Raw genomic sequence first — 12,114 nt, 5'->3', positions numbered from 1 at the left:
CGCGCTGCTCTGGACCCCGCACAGAGGCCGGCGCGCCGCGAGCGGGCGGGTGGCGGGCAGCGCGCGGGCGGAGCGGCCGAAAGTTTCTCTGCCCGCCTTGTCTGGCGATCCAGAGTCACCCGGCAGCTCTGGAAAAAGAGAGACGAGAACACATTGCAAACACACTGAAAAATATTCTCCAGTCAGCCCGAGGCGCAGGGGGCAGGTAAGATGCGGTGGACGAGGGGTCTCGCTCCCTCCCAGAAGGGTCTGCTGCCGCGGAGGGAGCCCAGGCTCCGGGGACACCGCGCTGCCCGCGGCGTGCGGCGCGTCCGCGAGTCTGTCGGTCTTTGTCTATGCCAGGTCTGTCTAGGTGTCTTTGTCTCTGCACGTAGCTGTCAAGGTCTCCCCTCTGCCAGGGTGGGTGCTGCTGGCTGATCCCAGCCCAAAGGAGAGAATGGTACGTCTGTCCTGTCTTTGTCTTGGTCTTCTGCAGGCAGGGTTTATCTTCTCCCAGCCCCGAATCTGATCTTGATGGACATAAGTGTTGGGTTGGGGGACAATTAATATCGAAGATGGAGCCAGAGGTGTGTGTGAGACTGGAAGAATCCTGACCCCATACAGAGGGTTTGACAGCTGGAGCAGGACCACTGAACTTGGCCGTCTGGAACTTTGGAGATGGGCTCTGTCTGCACTGGTTGCAAGGACACTGATGCAGTTAGAGGTTCGGAATGTTTCACTGAAGGAGTATGTCACATGTCATGTGGATAGAGAGGGGGATGATGAACCCCAAAATGTAAGTGGCCCCCTGAAGCCATACGTCATCAGGATCAATCCTGGACATGCAATTCAGCCAAAGTAACACACGCGCACACACACTCACATGCACACAGAGTCTCATACCTATACACACACCACATTCACTTCTTTCTCTCACTTACCACAAGCAGCCAGCCCCCCACTCCCTCCCCACCCCTACACACACACACACACACACACACACACACACACACACACACACAGACCCTTCCACATGCTTAAGCCACCGAAACACTAAGGGCCAGGTGCTCTTTCTCTTTCCTGCTTCAAGTGGAAAGGATTGAACTGTGGAACAAATGAGTGTTCTGCTCGCCCACGAGTGTCTCAGGCCTAGGAAAGTATCCTAGACTTGTTAGCTTCAGAGCCCTCAATTTCCCAGGAACGTGGAGTCCTCAGGGATCTGAGCATCTGAAGTTCCCAGGCCCTTTCTCTTCCATTCCATCCACACTCTCCTGCCACCATCAGCCCCTCTGCTCTGGTCTTGGGTGCTGGCAAATGAGTGAGGAGGCACCAAGTTCTGGAGAGCTCTTGGCAGGAGCTGTGCCAGATAAGGGTCTCCTGCTGTGCTGGAAGCGCAGCCTAATTATAACCGTGGGAGCCGAGGAGCCCAGCCACAAAGAGATGAGCTGTCTGCTTGGCAATTCTTGAGAGACCCTTGAGAAGAGTCTGTGGGTGAGAGCAAGAGACTGTAACCTGAGCTTCCTCTAAGTCCAAAAACAATTTTCTGTGGGCATGCTGGAGAAAATACAGGTGTCGGAAGCATGTATGTATACGTGCTCATGTGAAAATGGACATCACAGACAGCGTTCACAGGGGGAAAGGCGTTTGTGCTCAGGGAGGGAAGGGCCGAGTGTGGGTGGCAGTCTGTGGGCAGAGGCATACACGCCAATCAGGCGTGGCCTCTACACCTTGTATTTATCCAGCACCTTTCTTCTGAGGCGCTTTCCACACATCACAGACGTTATCTCCTTCGTCATCTCCATTGTCCTCCAATATAACTATCGGGTTGGCATGAAGCACGGTTCACTCTCTGTGTTTACCAGTAAAGAAACTGAGGCACTGGAGGGGCAGGGCTTTCCCTGAGGTCCAAAGCTAATGGGAGCAAAGTTAGGCTTAGCGACCAGGAGTGCAAGTACAAGGCCTCAGCTGGATAGCTGTGAGTAGGAGATGCTCTGCTTGAGATAAGAAGAAACTCAGGTGGAGAAAGAAGGGTGTCTCTCAAAGGTGTCTGTGGGTGAGCCAGAGGGAGGACGGGACAGTTGAGGTGGTTGTTATTTAACGTTTATGGCAGCCTCTGCGTCCTTCAGGAGGTGGAACCTGTTCCAGCCATGGAGCTCGTGCATGTGTGTGTCTGTAGGAGGGACCCCCGTCTGTGCATGTGCCTCAGTAGGTGTGCAGCCGGATGGCTGCCATCAAAGGTACACTGCTGTGTAGTGTGTGCATTGTGCGTGTGTCAGGGGAAGATGCGCCAGGCACTTTTGAGAAACCATGTGTCTGCCTCTAGGTAGGGCCAAGAGGTAGATGGGCTCCAGCCAAAAAACGGCTTTCTAATCCCCAAAACTTATTTATATGCCTTTGCACTTATTCGACATCGGGTACCTACAAAATGCAAGGCTCTGGGCCAGGCAGCAGGGCTTCAAAGACAAACAAGGTAATGATGGCAAACCTGTCATTAAGCAGATTACAGACGAGCGTAATGGGTCATAGCTCACAACATCTACAACCATGCACTGCGTGCACTGTGCACCCGGTACTTTTTATTGATGATGTCACTTAATTCTCAGCGCAGCCCGGCGGAGAATGTGTGATGATCGGAGAAGGAGACTTAAATAACGCAGCTGGGGATAGCAAGTGGAGGAGCCAGGACTTGAACTCAGCTCAGCCTCTGGCTCTTCCACGTCTGCTATCTTTGAACATAGAAATACGTGTTTCTTCTCTATAAAATGTTCTTCCCCTGTCCCTCCACCTCCGCCTAGTCTGGCTCACAGGCCTTCCTCTGAGTTCCTGCCATCATTCCATGCTATCCCACATTTATCCGCTGGCTCATGCAGAGCCAGCAATGTTCTTGGAGGCAGAGATTGCATTGTGAATTCCCAGCTCAGAGTACAGTGTCTGGCTACTCCGCGTAGGCCCTTAGTAAATGCTTGTTTAGTAGAGTGATGGGAGAGAAAAGACCTATCTGAGACTCTTGGCAGGGAGCGTTTTTTTGCAACAGTGGATTTCTGCATGGGGACACTTTGCTGGCCTGGCCTCTGACTTTCCTGCCTCCGTAAGGCCAACTCCTTGAGGGCATCTGCCTAGACAGGGCTTCTCCACCCCAACTCCTGCCTCTGACAGTTCAGGCGCCTGAGGAAAACCTAGCCCTACCCACCCTGCCAACCCATGAACTCTATCTCCAGCTCAATCAACTGACGAGTATAATTATAAAGTGGGAGTTGCCAGGCGCGATCTAGACACTGGGGTTTTAAAATGTATACCCGGAACCCCAGGGGCAGTGGTTTCAGGGCAATGATGAGATATTTCTGGGGCTTTGCCAACAGAGAAGTGTCCAACTGCCTGGAGGATCTTTAGGCAATTTACATGGTAGGTCTTTGAGTTCGCTTTTGAATAGATCTTTGTGTTGCTGCAGGTTGAAAACCACTGATTTAAATTGGACACTCTTACTCTGCTGCTGGGAGTGTGAATTGCTGCCATGTTTGGGGAGGTAATCTGGCCATGATTTGCCCAAGGTCACGCGGTCACAGCCCTGGTGACTCCCTTCCCACGCCCTTTGCACCACCCCATTATTCCTCATATCAGCATTGCCACATGCCTTCTCAGGGATGGTGGCGATTTTAGTTTTCCCTTCAAAGATCATCACTCAAGTTTGAAAAACTTGGCGTTTCACTGTTTATTCAGAGTCTTATCCATGCAAGGTGCCAGGGAGACAGGGGATTTTAAAAATATGGCTAAATAATGGTTTGAGATTAAACTTGGCGATGAGAATTGGGGAGAGGAACCAGCACACATGACTCAGTGACAGACACACTGAACACAGCAGCTGCTCAGCAGGAGGGAGGTGAAGACATCAGGCCGGAGGTGGTTATGGACCGAACCTCAAGAAGGTATGAGAGTAGACGAAGCAAGGTCATAACTCCAAGGTGCAAGCCGAGAGCTGAGGAGATGGGCTTTCTCTTCCAGGGGGAACCCTGCGGGAGCCTGTTACCTCCTCCCCCCAAGTCCCCCACCCCACCTCCACCCCACCCCCATCACCCTGACCGCACAGATCCTGGAATGAAGGGTGGGAGGGCTCACCTCTTACATCTGCCTCCTGCCAAATAAGTATGCAGGCTGGACCTCGCCCTCCAAGGGTGTAGAGCGGTGCCTGGGGACATGTCGGCGGAGCGTGGTTGGATCGGGCTTGGGGTGAGCTGCCGTTCGGCACCGCTGCCTCTGCACCTGCCCTCTCTGGCCTGCTGCTCTCACTCTCTTGCTTCGGGCCAGACACTGACTTCCACCTGACAGCCGAGCACCAGCCCTAGGCTTCCTGTATTAATGATTTCAGTAGCCTTTTTTGTCTGTCCAGGACTTTACACCTGAGAAGGGATGTCGTTCTTGCTGCTGCCGTGTTGTTGTTGTTGTTGTTGTTGTTGTTGTTGTTGTTGTTGTCATCATCATTATCAACTCTGTAGGAAGATTTCTTCTAAATTTGACAGATGAGAAAATCTAATGAGCCTGTCAGAGGTTCACCCAAGATTTCAAGTGAAACCCTGGGATTGGAACCCAGCCGTCCTGACTCCCAATCTGGGGCTGTAACCATCAGGCCTCATTAATTAAACAGATTTAGGTTGGCCGAATTGTTGACAGCTGTTTAATGTACAGGAGGAAAAAAAAGATTTTTAAAATTATAAGAACTCAATGACTTTCGTAGTTATTGTCATTCAAGCATGTTGAGAGTCAGAGTTTTTTCTTCACTTTTTCTGCGCCCCTCCCCTGGCCCCTAAGCCCTTGTTATGCACATATGTTAGATCAATAAACAATAAACTAGGAAGTATCTAGCACACTGGAATATCTACTTGAGACTTACTTTAAGGAACGAACTTTATCTTACGTCGGTTCTTTCTTTACAGCCAGTCAGTTCATAAGGTTTAGTCCCCTCCACACTGAAATTATAGCAAATTTTGCCTTCACAGAATCTGAATTAATGACGTTACGTTGGAATACCAAACTTTATTTGATTATCTATTTCAGCGTTTCCACCTTATCCATGGGTGGATAAGTTCTAAATTAAAACGGGCTCCGCCGGTAAAGTGAGCAGTGTGGGGAAACCAGACTTTGGAGGTGACTGAAGGTATGAGAGTAGACGAGATGAGGGGAGGCTGCCTCCCGATGAGGGGAGGCCTGGATGGGGTACGGATGGGAAAGGGGGTGCTTTGGGTGCAGAGGGAGCCGGAAGACAGAGGACCGAGTGTGCATGTGTGTGTGGGTGGGTGTGGGTGTGTGTGCGCGCGCGCTCGCACCCTACAGCTAACACTAATTGTTCTCATCAGTCCAGCAGAGAGGTGATTTTTCTTAACAAGTGACAGGCCAAATTAGTATCGGAACAGATGCGATGTGAGTTACATCCAGCACCTGGAACAAAGAGCTGCCCTACCCAGATCACCCATAGATTTGCTTCCATGTCATTTAATCACTGCAAGATAACTGCCTTCAGGATAGACGAGATGACACGCACACACACACACACACAAACACACACACCACATTCATTCATCCAGTCTTGTCATCTCTCTCGCTGACACATGCTCTCCTCTGATACCCACACTTACAGTCACATCCCCTAACAGGAAACCTCAGCGACTCCACATGGCAGGACCTGGAAGACCCACACCTGAGTCTCCCTGGGCTGGCCTCTCTGTGGCATGATCTGAAGGGTGCTCAGGCAGCCTCCTCCCTGACACCCCAGAACCTCAGTTTCTGCCATGCCCAGAGCAGTCTCTCAGGTGGCCATCAGAGCTGCAGGTTCCCCCCAGGCTGCAGCACCCCCCAGAAGAAGACGCAGCGGTCTCGGTGAAACTCTGAGCCCCAGGTAGATACAAGGACACAGCCCTTCCAGGGTGTCGGAAGTGGAGCTGAGATCGGGGAGGGGTGGGCATTGCTCTGCAAATCCATTGGTGTCTAAGGACTGACCCTGCCCCGTGCATGATCATGCACTGACCACGGGGTGGCCGAGGCAGCGCCTGCTGGCCCCAGGGCAGGAGGACTGTGCGCACGTGGCTCACTGGGCCGCCGGCTTTGCGGCATCTGCACTCTCCTTGCTGTGGCAAAGCCATTTGCTGCTCAGTCAGCCTCCTCCTGGCGCCCTGGACTGCTAAATTGGTCTCAACTTGCTGTACTGCCACCCACCACCTTAGTCATTATTCACTGGCAGCGTTCAGAGAGTGGGTGTAAAGCAGCCGAACATTACATTCCTGCAGAAAGGAGAGAAGATGGAGTATAGGCAGGCAAGGAAAGGCGAGAAGGACGGAGCTGAGAGGAAGCGAAGGAGGCAGGGAAACAAAGCTCGGGTTTGCCAGCACCTTTCCCTGGTGACCCCAATAACGCTAGAGGCGGGGCAGTGGGCAATGGGTAAGTGGGTCCTGGCTCGGCAGGGGGAGAGGCAGGTGTTCGAGGTGAGAGGGGAACACTCAGTACTGAGGGGCTGCACCTGCCTGGTCTGGAGGGAGGAAAGGACATCAGCTGTTGGGAGAGAAAGTGCCCCCCATCCAGCAGCTCCCTGTTCCTTAAATTCTGCAGTGGGTGCCACCATGCCCAGGGAGCATCTGTCCCCGGTGTTGTGCTTAGTGCTCAGCCGTCTCCTTCCTCCCTGCCTAGACTACAGACCCCTTGAAATGGAAAGTGTGTCATGCCTGGGGGGCTGCTCGGGGCAGGATGCTGGGCTTTTCCATGCCTCGGGCGTGTAGCACCAGGCCCCGGACACAGTCAGGGCTCAGCCCCAAATGGCTGACACCGATGGTGATGAGACCTGCGACGGCCTTTCCTTCCCAGCCCCTTCACATCTCCCTGTGCTGCCCAAGGGCCACTGGGTCCGGGAACCCAGGCAGCTGAGAGGAGAAAGGAATGATAAGGGGGCTTCTAGGGCTTGGTCTTCATCTCAGTGAGGAAGCTTCGGGGAGGGAAAGGGGTACGCTACAGAAGAACAGAGCAGCTAGGGAGGCAGACGCGGAGCGGCTTCTGTCTGGGTGCAGAGGCTCCGCGTGCCGTCCGGCCCACAATGGGGCTGTCCTGGATGCCTCATCCAGCGCCCGAGCATGGCGCTCGGACTGGCACGGTTCTCGTGTAGGACAGCAGAGACGGCATCAGGCAGAGCAGAGTGGCCTTGATAGGAGGTGTTCTGAGTCCACTGATAACATTTATTTGGTCTCTCAGGGAGACAGTGGAAGGGGACCACTGCAAGGACCTAAGCGGGCTTGGGACCTGGTGGGCCCCACCCCTGTTTCTTCCCTCCCACTCTCTTCACCAGTGAGATAATGGGAAACCCTGAGAACAAAAGCTGCTCACATAGCTAGGGAGGCAGGGACACTGGGGAACCACTCTTAGAAGGTCAAAGGTCAGAAGTCTGGGGAGTGAGCCCCACCCCCCCGCCGCCGGGCCGCTCTTGACCTTCTGACAGTCACTAAGAGGCAGCCTGTCTGAGTGTCTCAAGGACGCCGTCTGTCCTCCCACCTCAGCCGTGAGGTCAGGGGCAGCGGGGTTAACGAAGGACACTGTAAGCACTCAGGACCCTCCCTTATTTTTCGAAGCCTTCAGACTCCACGGCTTTGGTTCCCTCCTGTGCCTCCCGGCAAGGGCATCTCAGCAGTGCACCCGGAGGACAGGATTAGCCTGGGCTCACGTCTAGGGGAGACAGCCTCCCCCGCCTTGCCGATCAAATTCCCCCAGCCCCAGCCCTCAGTGGCGCCAGCAGACAAACCACACTGCCGGCAGGTGGGGAAAAGGAGAGCCACAAGCAGCCCCCAGCCTCCACCTGCACTGTAAAGGGAGCTCCACTGACAGCCAGGAGGGCCTCCAGCTGCTGCCTCCTCCCTGCACGGGCGTGCAGCTGCCCCTGACCAAAGGCTCCGCACCAGCTGGGGGGCGGCTGGGGGCAGGATGCTAGGCTTTTCCTGACCGACCGACATTTCCTCATCGACCAGGAAGACTGGAGCACCAGGGTTTCGGCTTCCCCAGGCTCCCTAGCACCTCAGCCATCTATTGACTTAGAAACTTTCTCTTAATGATGGAGTTACGTCTATGTTCGAGCTGCAACAGGACCTCTAAACCCAGGGTTCCCAGATTTATCAGGAAACTAAAGAGCCTGCATTGGAGAAGTGACCAGGATTCTGCGTAGAAACACAAAATTTCAGGATTTAAGGGATCCTTAAAAACCATTCTATCTACCCCAACCTGCCCCCCGCCCCAACCAAAAAAAAAAAAAAATTCCAAGTTGTGGTCTTTACTCACCTCTAAGACCTGCTGTTCTGGACCCCAGGAGTACAGTTTTTTCTGTTTTAGTTCCATTCCTTTAAAGTCATAGAATGTCAGATTCGTGTCAAGCACTCTGGCAGCTTATGGGAGGAGACCCTGCCACAAGGTGTCACTGGCCTGGAGTTGGGGGAGGAGACAGATACATACATCCTTTAAAAAAAATCACTATGTAAGCGATTCAGGCTTGAAAAGTCTTCATGGAAGGTATGGAATTTGAGAAGGGCCCTCTGAGCTGCATATAATTTTAAGAGATGGAGGGAGGGGGTGGCAAAGATCGGAGACAATAAGTAGCCCCAAGACAAAGGCAAGTTGAGTCAGATTGAGGAGGGCCATTTCTGCCCAGCTCAGAGTTTGCAGGCAGTAGGGAGCCACTGCAGTAATGGGTGAAGACTGGCACGTAGCCAACTTGGGTTTTAGGAAGTTCATCTAGCAATGGAGGTTAGAGAGATGTGAGGGTGGAGAGACTTGTTTTCTAGAAATAACATTATTTATTAGAATGCCTTTCTATCCTCCTCCCTGCCTCCTGGTCGATAGCACATACTCCCAGAGATCTCATGCAGCCTAGAAACGTGGGGGCGGGGTGGGGGGGCAGGACTTTAAGGAAACGGGAATTCCTCGTCCAAGATCAAAGGTCAGGGGTTAATGTGCTGTGTCGAGGACTTATTTATACCAGGAGACATGGTTAACACCTTGCTTTGGACCCGGAAGGAATCACAGCTGGCTTTTTTTTTTAATGGATGAAGACACAGAGGCCAGATGGCGGGCGCCTTGCTCAGGGTCCCACTGCTGGTTAGTTGACAGAATCAGGACTGTGCTCCCCCTTCAGGACCCTTTCCTGACACCCACTGCTAACTGTGAACGGGGACAGCAGGGCCAGTGGACTTCATCAGCTCCTCAGCAGGTGGCCCGAGGGGTGCTCTCGGTCTCTGTGGGTTTGCGCCCACCCACGTCAGGGACCCCCGAACAGCAGTAGCGGCACATACCCACTTTCCTCCCCTGTCCTCTTCTTGTTTCTCTGGGTGCAGTAGACATTTTCTTCCCCTCTGCTCCGCTTCCTTTGTTCCGAGGGCTCTGAGAAGCTCCCAGCTAGTAAGACAGTGAAGGTTGACTATGTCGGTCACAGTGGCTACCAGTCGGCGCCTTTCAAAAATGAAGAACAAGTTCCCTGCCTCAGTCTCAGTTTAAATCAAATCCAGAGAAAACGCGAAAGTCGTGAGTGCCAGTCAGCCGTGCTGGCCGCCCAGGGTGTTGATGCCACATCGGGCGAGATCCCCAGACAGGAGGCAGGTCTCGTCAAGCGGGGGCCTCCTTCAGTCTCAGGAAAGCAGGGTGCCTGGGGTTCCCTGCCCAAAGCCATGAAGCTCTCAGGACACCATTCCCCGCATTCCTCTGAAGGGCTCCTCAGCCTGGTGCCGGCTCAGGAACTTCCCACTTGCCTGCTATAAACCTGTGAGCCGAGGGCGGGCCAGGCCCGGACAGCGTCCCGCGAAGTCTCCAGTGAGGTGACACCTGGAGACAGGGCCTTCCTCCGGAAATACTTCAGCCCTTGCCTTAGTCTCCCCGAGGGGTTCATCCTCACCTGGGTGGCAGCCCACAGCCCTGGCAGAGAAGGAAGCATCCTAACGGCCTGGGCTTTTTTAAGCTTGTCCACTCTATGGGCAGGTTTGGGAGAGGACGGCAGAAGGAACATGGTTTGGGGATCAGAGAGACCAGTGTTTGGATCCCAGCTATGCTACCTGTCACCTGTGTGGCATCACTGGGCAGGTCACTTAGCCTCACCGAGCCACAGTGTTCTCATCTGTAAAATGTATTGTGTCCCACGTAGAATTTGTATGAAAATTCCATGAGCAATGTAAGTAAAAGCACATGAAGTATCGTAGGAGTTCTCGTTGTGTTCGCCTCGGCCCCTCCCATCAGCTCCAGTGCAAGGAAACCGGGCAGAGAGTGAGTTATCTATGCGGGAGGGTCATGAGCCATGGTCCACACACATGTCCAGGGGGGTCAGGGAAGGACAGCTTTGGGGTCCGGCAGTGCCAACTGTGACCACGACCTTCTTATCTGCTTTCTCTGCAAAGGGAGACGGGACCGTTGTAGCTGAAAACGATATAGGAGGGAACCACTCCGCCTTTGTCACCCTGGGTCTCCATCCACCCTGTCAATGTGACTAAATTAAAACTGACTCATGAAATTATGTAGAACAGTGAGTGGGACATCACGGACCGTCCCGAGGCCAAGACTCAGAGCTGAAGGGGGATCCCTTGCTCACTCTGGCTTATGCGTGTTGGAGAGGAGGAGGTGAGAGGGTCAGGCTCAGAGGCCTGGGGTCAGCCGGCTGTCCCCTCCCCGCCTCAGGAGGGTCCCCGCAGTGCCACCTCGAGTGCTTGCGTGGAGCAGGACAGAGGGAGGACGGTCTCTCCCCAGGGCGAGGGGCCGTGTGCCATGCCTCTTTCCTCCTTCCTCCTGCCTCTTGCTTCAAAGCCAATGGCTTTCCCATCTGGACCATTTTCTGGATTATGTAGCACATGAGGTCAGGAAAGGGGGAAGAAAGAAAAACAAATAAAATGAAACTTTTTTATGCATTCCCTCTATGGGGGGTTCACAGATGTGGCAGGACCCAGGTCCGGCTGCATCACACAGGAGAAGGCAAATGACTGAGGTCTAATTCCGCATCGGAAAATTAGAGGAACATTTATTCCGCCTAACGGGCATTAAACCAGATGGAGGCAGGAGCCCGGGGGACCAAGAAGAAGCTGCTCCTATTTTGACACACGCACCCTGTCCCACAAGGGACACAGACACGGATCGTCCCATGTGAAACAAGCAAGCTGGCGTTGAACACACCATCTACCTGCCTCCTCCTCTTCCTCTGTGTGTTTTTTGTTTGTTTGTTTGTTTAAGTGGAGGAAACTCTTCAGCTTTAATGGTGAGGCCCAGAGTTGAGGTGATTTCCTCCACGGCACACAGCACATAACTGTTAGTTAGGCCTCCGATCTGACATTAGAACCTGTGTCTTCAGAGTTAGTGAGTTCTCCGTCCCAGCATGTTGGTATCTGCTGGAGGAGAAGGCAGTGCCTCTACCAACATGGGGCTCACGTGGCTTTTAGGATCCTCTGGGAGGGGATGCCAGCCCAGCCGCGGGGGGCCGTGTTCTAGGACTAGGAGAGCTCGAAGAGATCTCAGAAAGCTGCCAGGAGAAAAGAAGCCCCGAGATTTGTCTCGGGCAGTCTCTGCAACCCCCCCACACCCTTTAATCAGGTGGAGGCAGGAACCTCCCACCTGCGGGATTGAGACAGAGTTCAAAGGACTGCCGAACCTCCCTCTTGACCATGCTCCGTGCATTGAGAAGCTGACAGACGTGGAACTTGTTAAAGGAACACGAGTTGCCTGGAATTAGGCCTTACTCTCATGGACATAAAGTGGTTTTAGTGAAGGGTTAGAAACAGTGGTGAGTGTTGAGGTGCCTGCTTAAGATGTCTCCGCCCAGTAGGTCCCTCAGGAGGTGCGTCCCAAGACAGGGAAACAGGACGAAAAGGTGCAGCACAAACCCAGAGCCCCTCTCCACTCCCCTACACCTTTTCCACCAGCGGCTGAGGACTGCTCCACTGCCTGGACTCCCCCACCCCCACTAGCAGCTGAGGGACAGGGACAGACAGACAGGCAGGCAGGCGGGGACTTCTGGGAGCAGACAGCTGCAGGCCTGGCCCGCTGAAGCGCGGTCTCCCTGCCTTGCCCAGACCTGTGCTGCTTCACATTCACTCCTGCCTGAGCCCCTGAGCTCAGATGACACCCTGGAGGCCCCCACCCTGTCCT

The 12,114-nt window shown here is 53.8% G+C and overlaps 1 protein-coding gene across 1 annotated transcript in view; it reads left to right on the top strand.

Moving 5' to 3' along the window:
- Nucleotides 1–21: 21 nt before the first annotated feature.
- The window catches only part of LZTS1 (leucine zipper tumor suppressor 1), a 50,073-nt gene continuing 37,980 nt past the window's right edge, over nt 22–12,114 (top strand). The window contains 1 exon segment of the mRNA XM_025044189.1: nt 22–205. The gene's annotated coding sequence lies outside the window, so the exon portion shown is untranslated.

The sequence above is a fragment of the Pteropus alecto genome, unplaced genomic scaffold, assembly GCF_000325575.1.
Source record: "Pteropus alecto unplaced genomic scaffold, ASM32557v1 scaffold160, whole genome shotgun sequence".
NCBI classification, from domain to species: domain Eukaryota; kingdom Metazoa; phylum Chordata; class Mammalia; order Chiroptera; family Pteropodidae; genus Pteropus; species Pteropus alecto.
The sequence above is the reverse complement of the archived record's forward strand: the minus strand, read 5'-3'. Positions and strand labels throughout refer to the sequence as shown.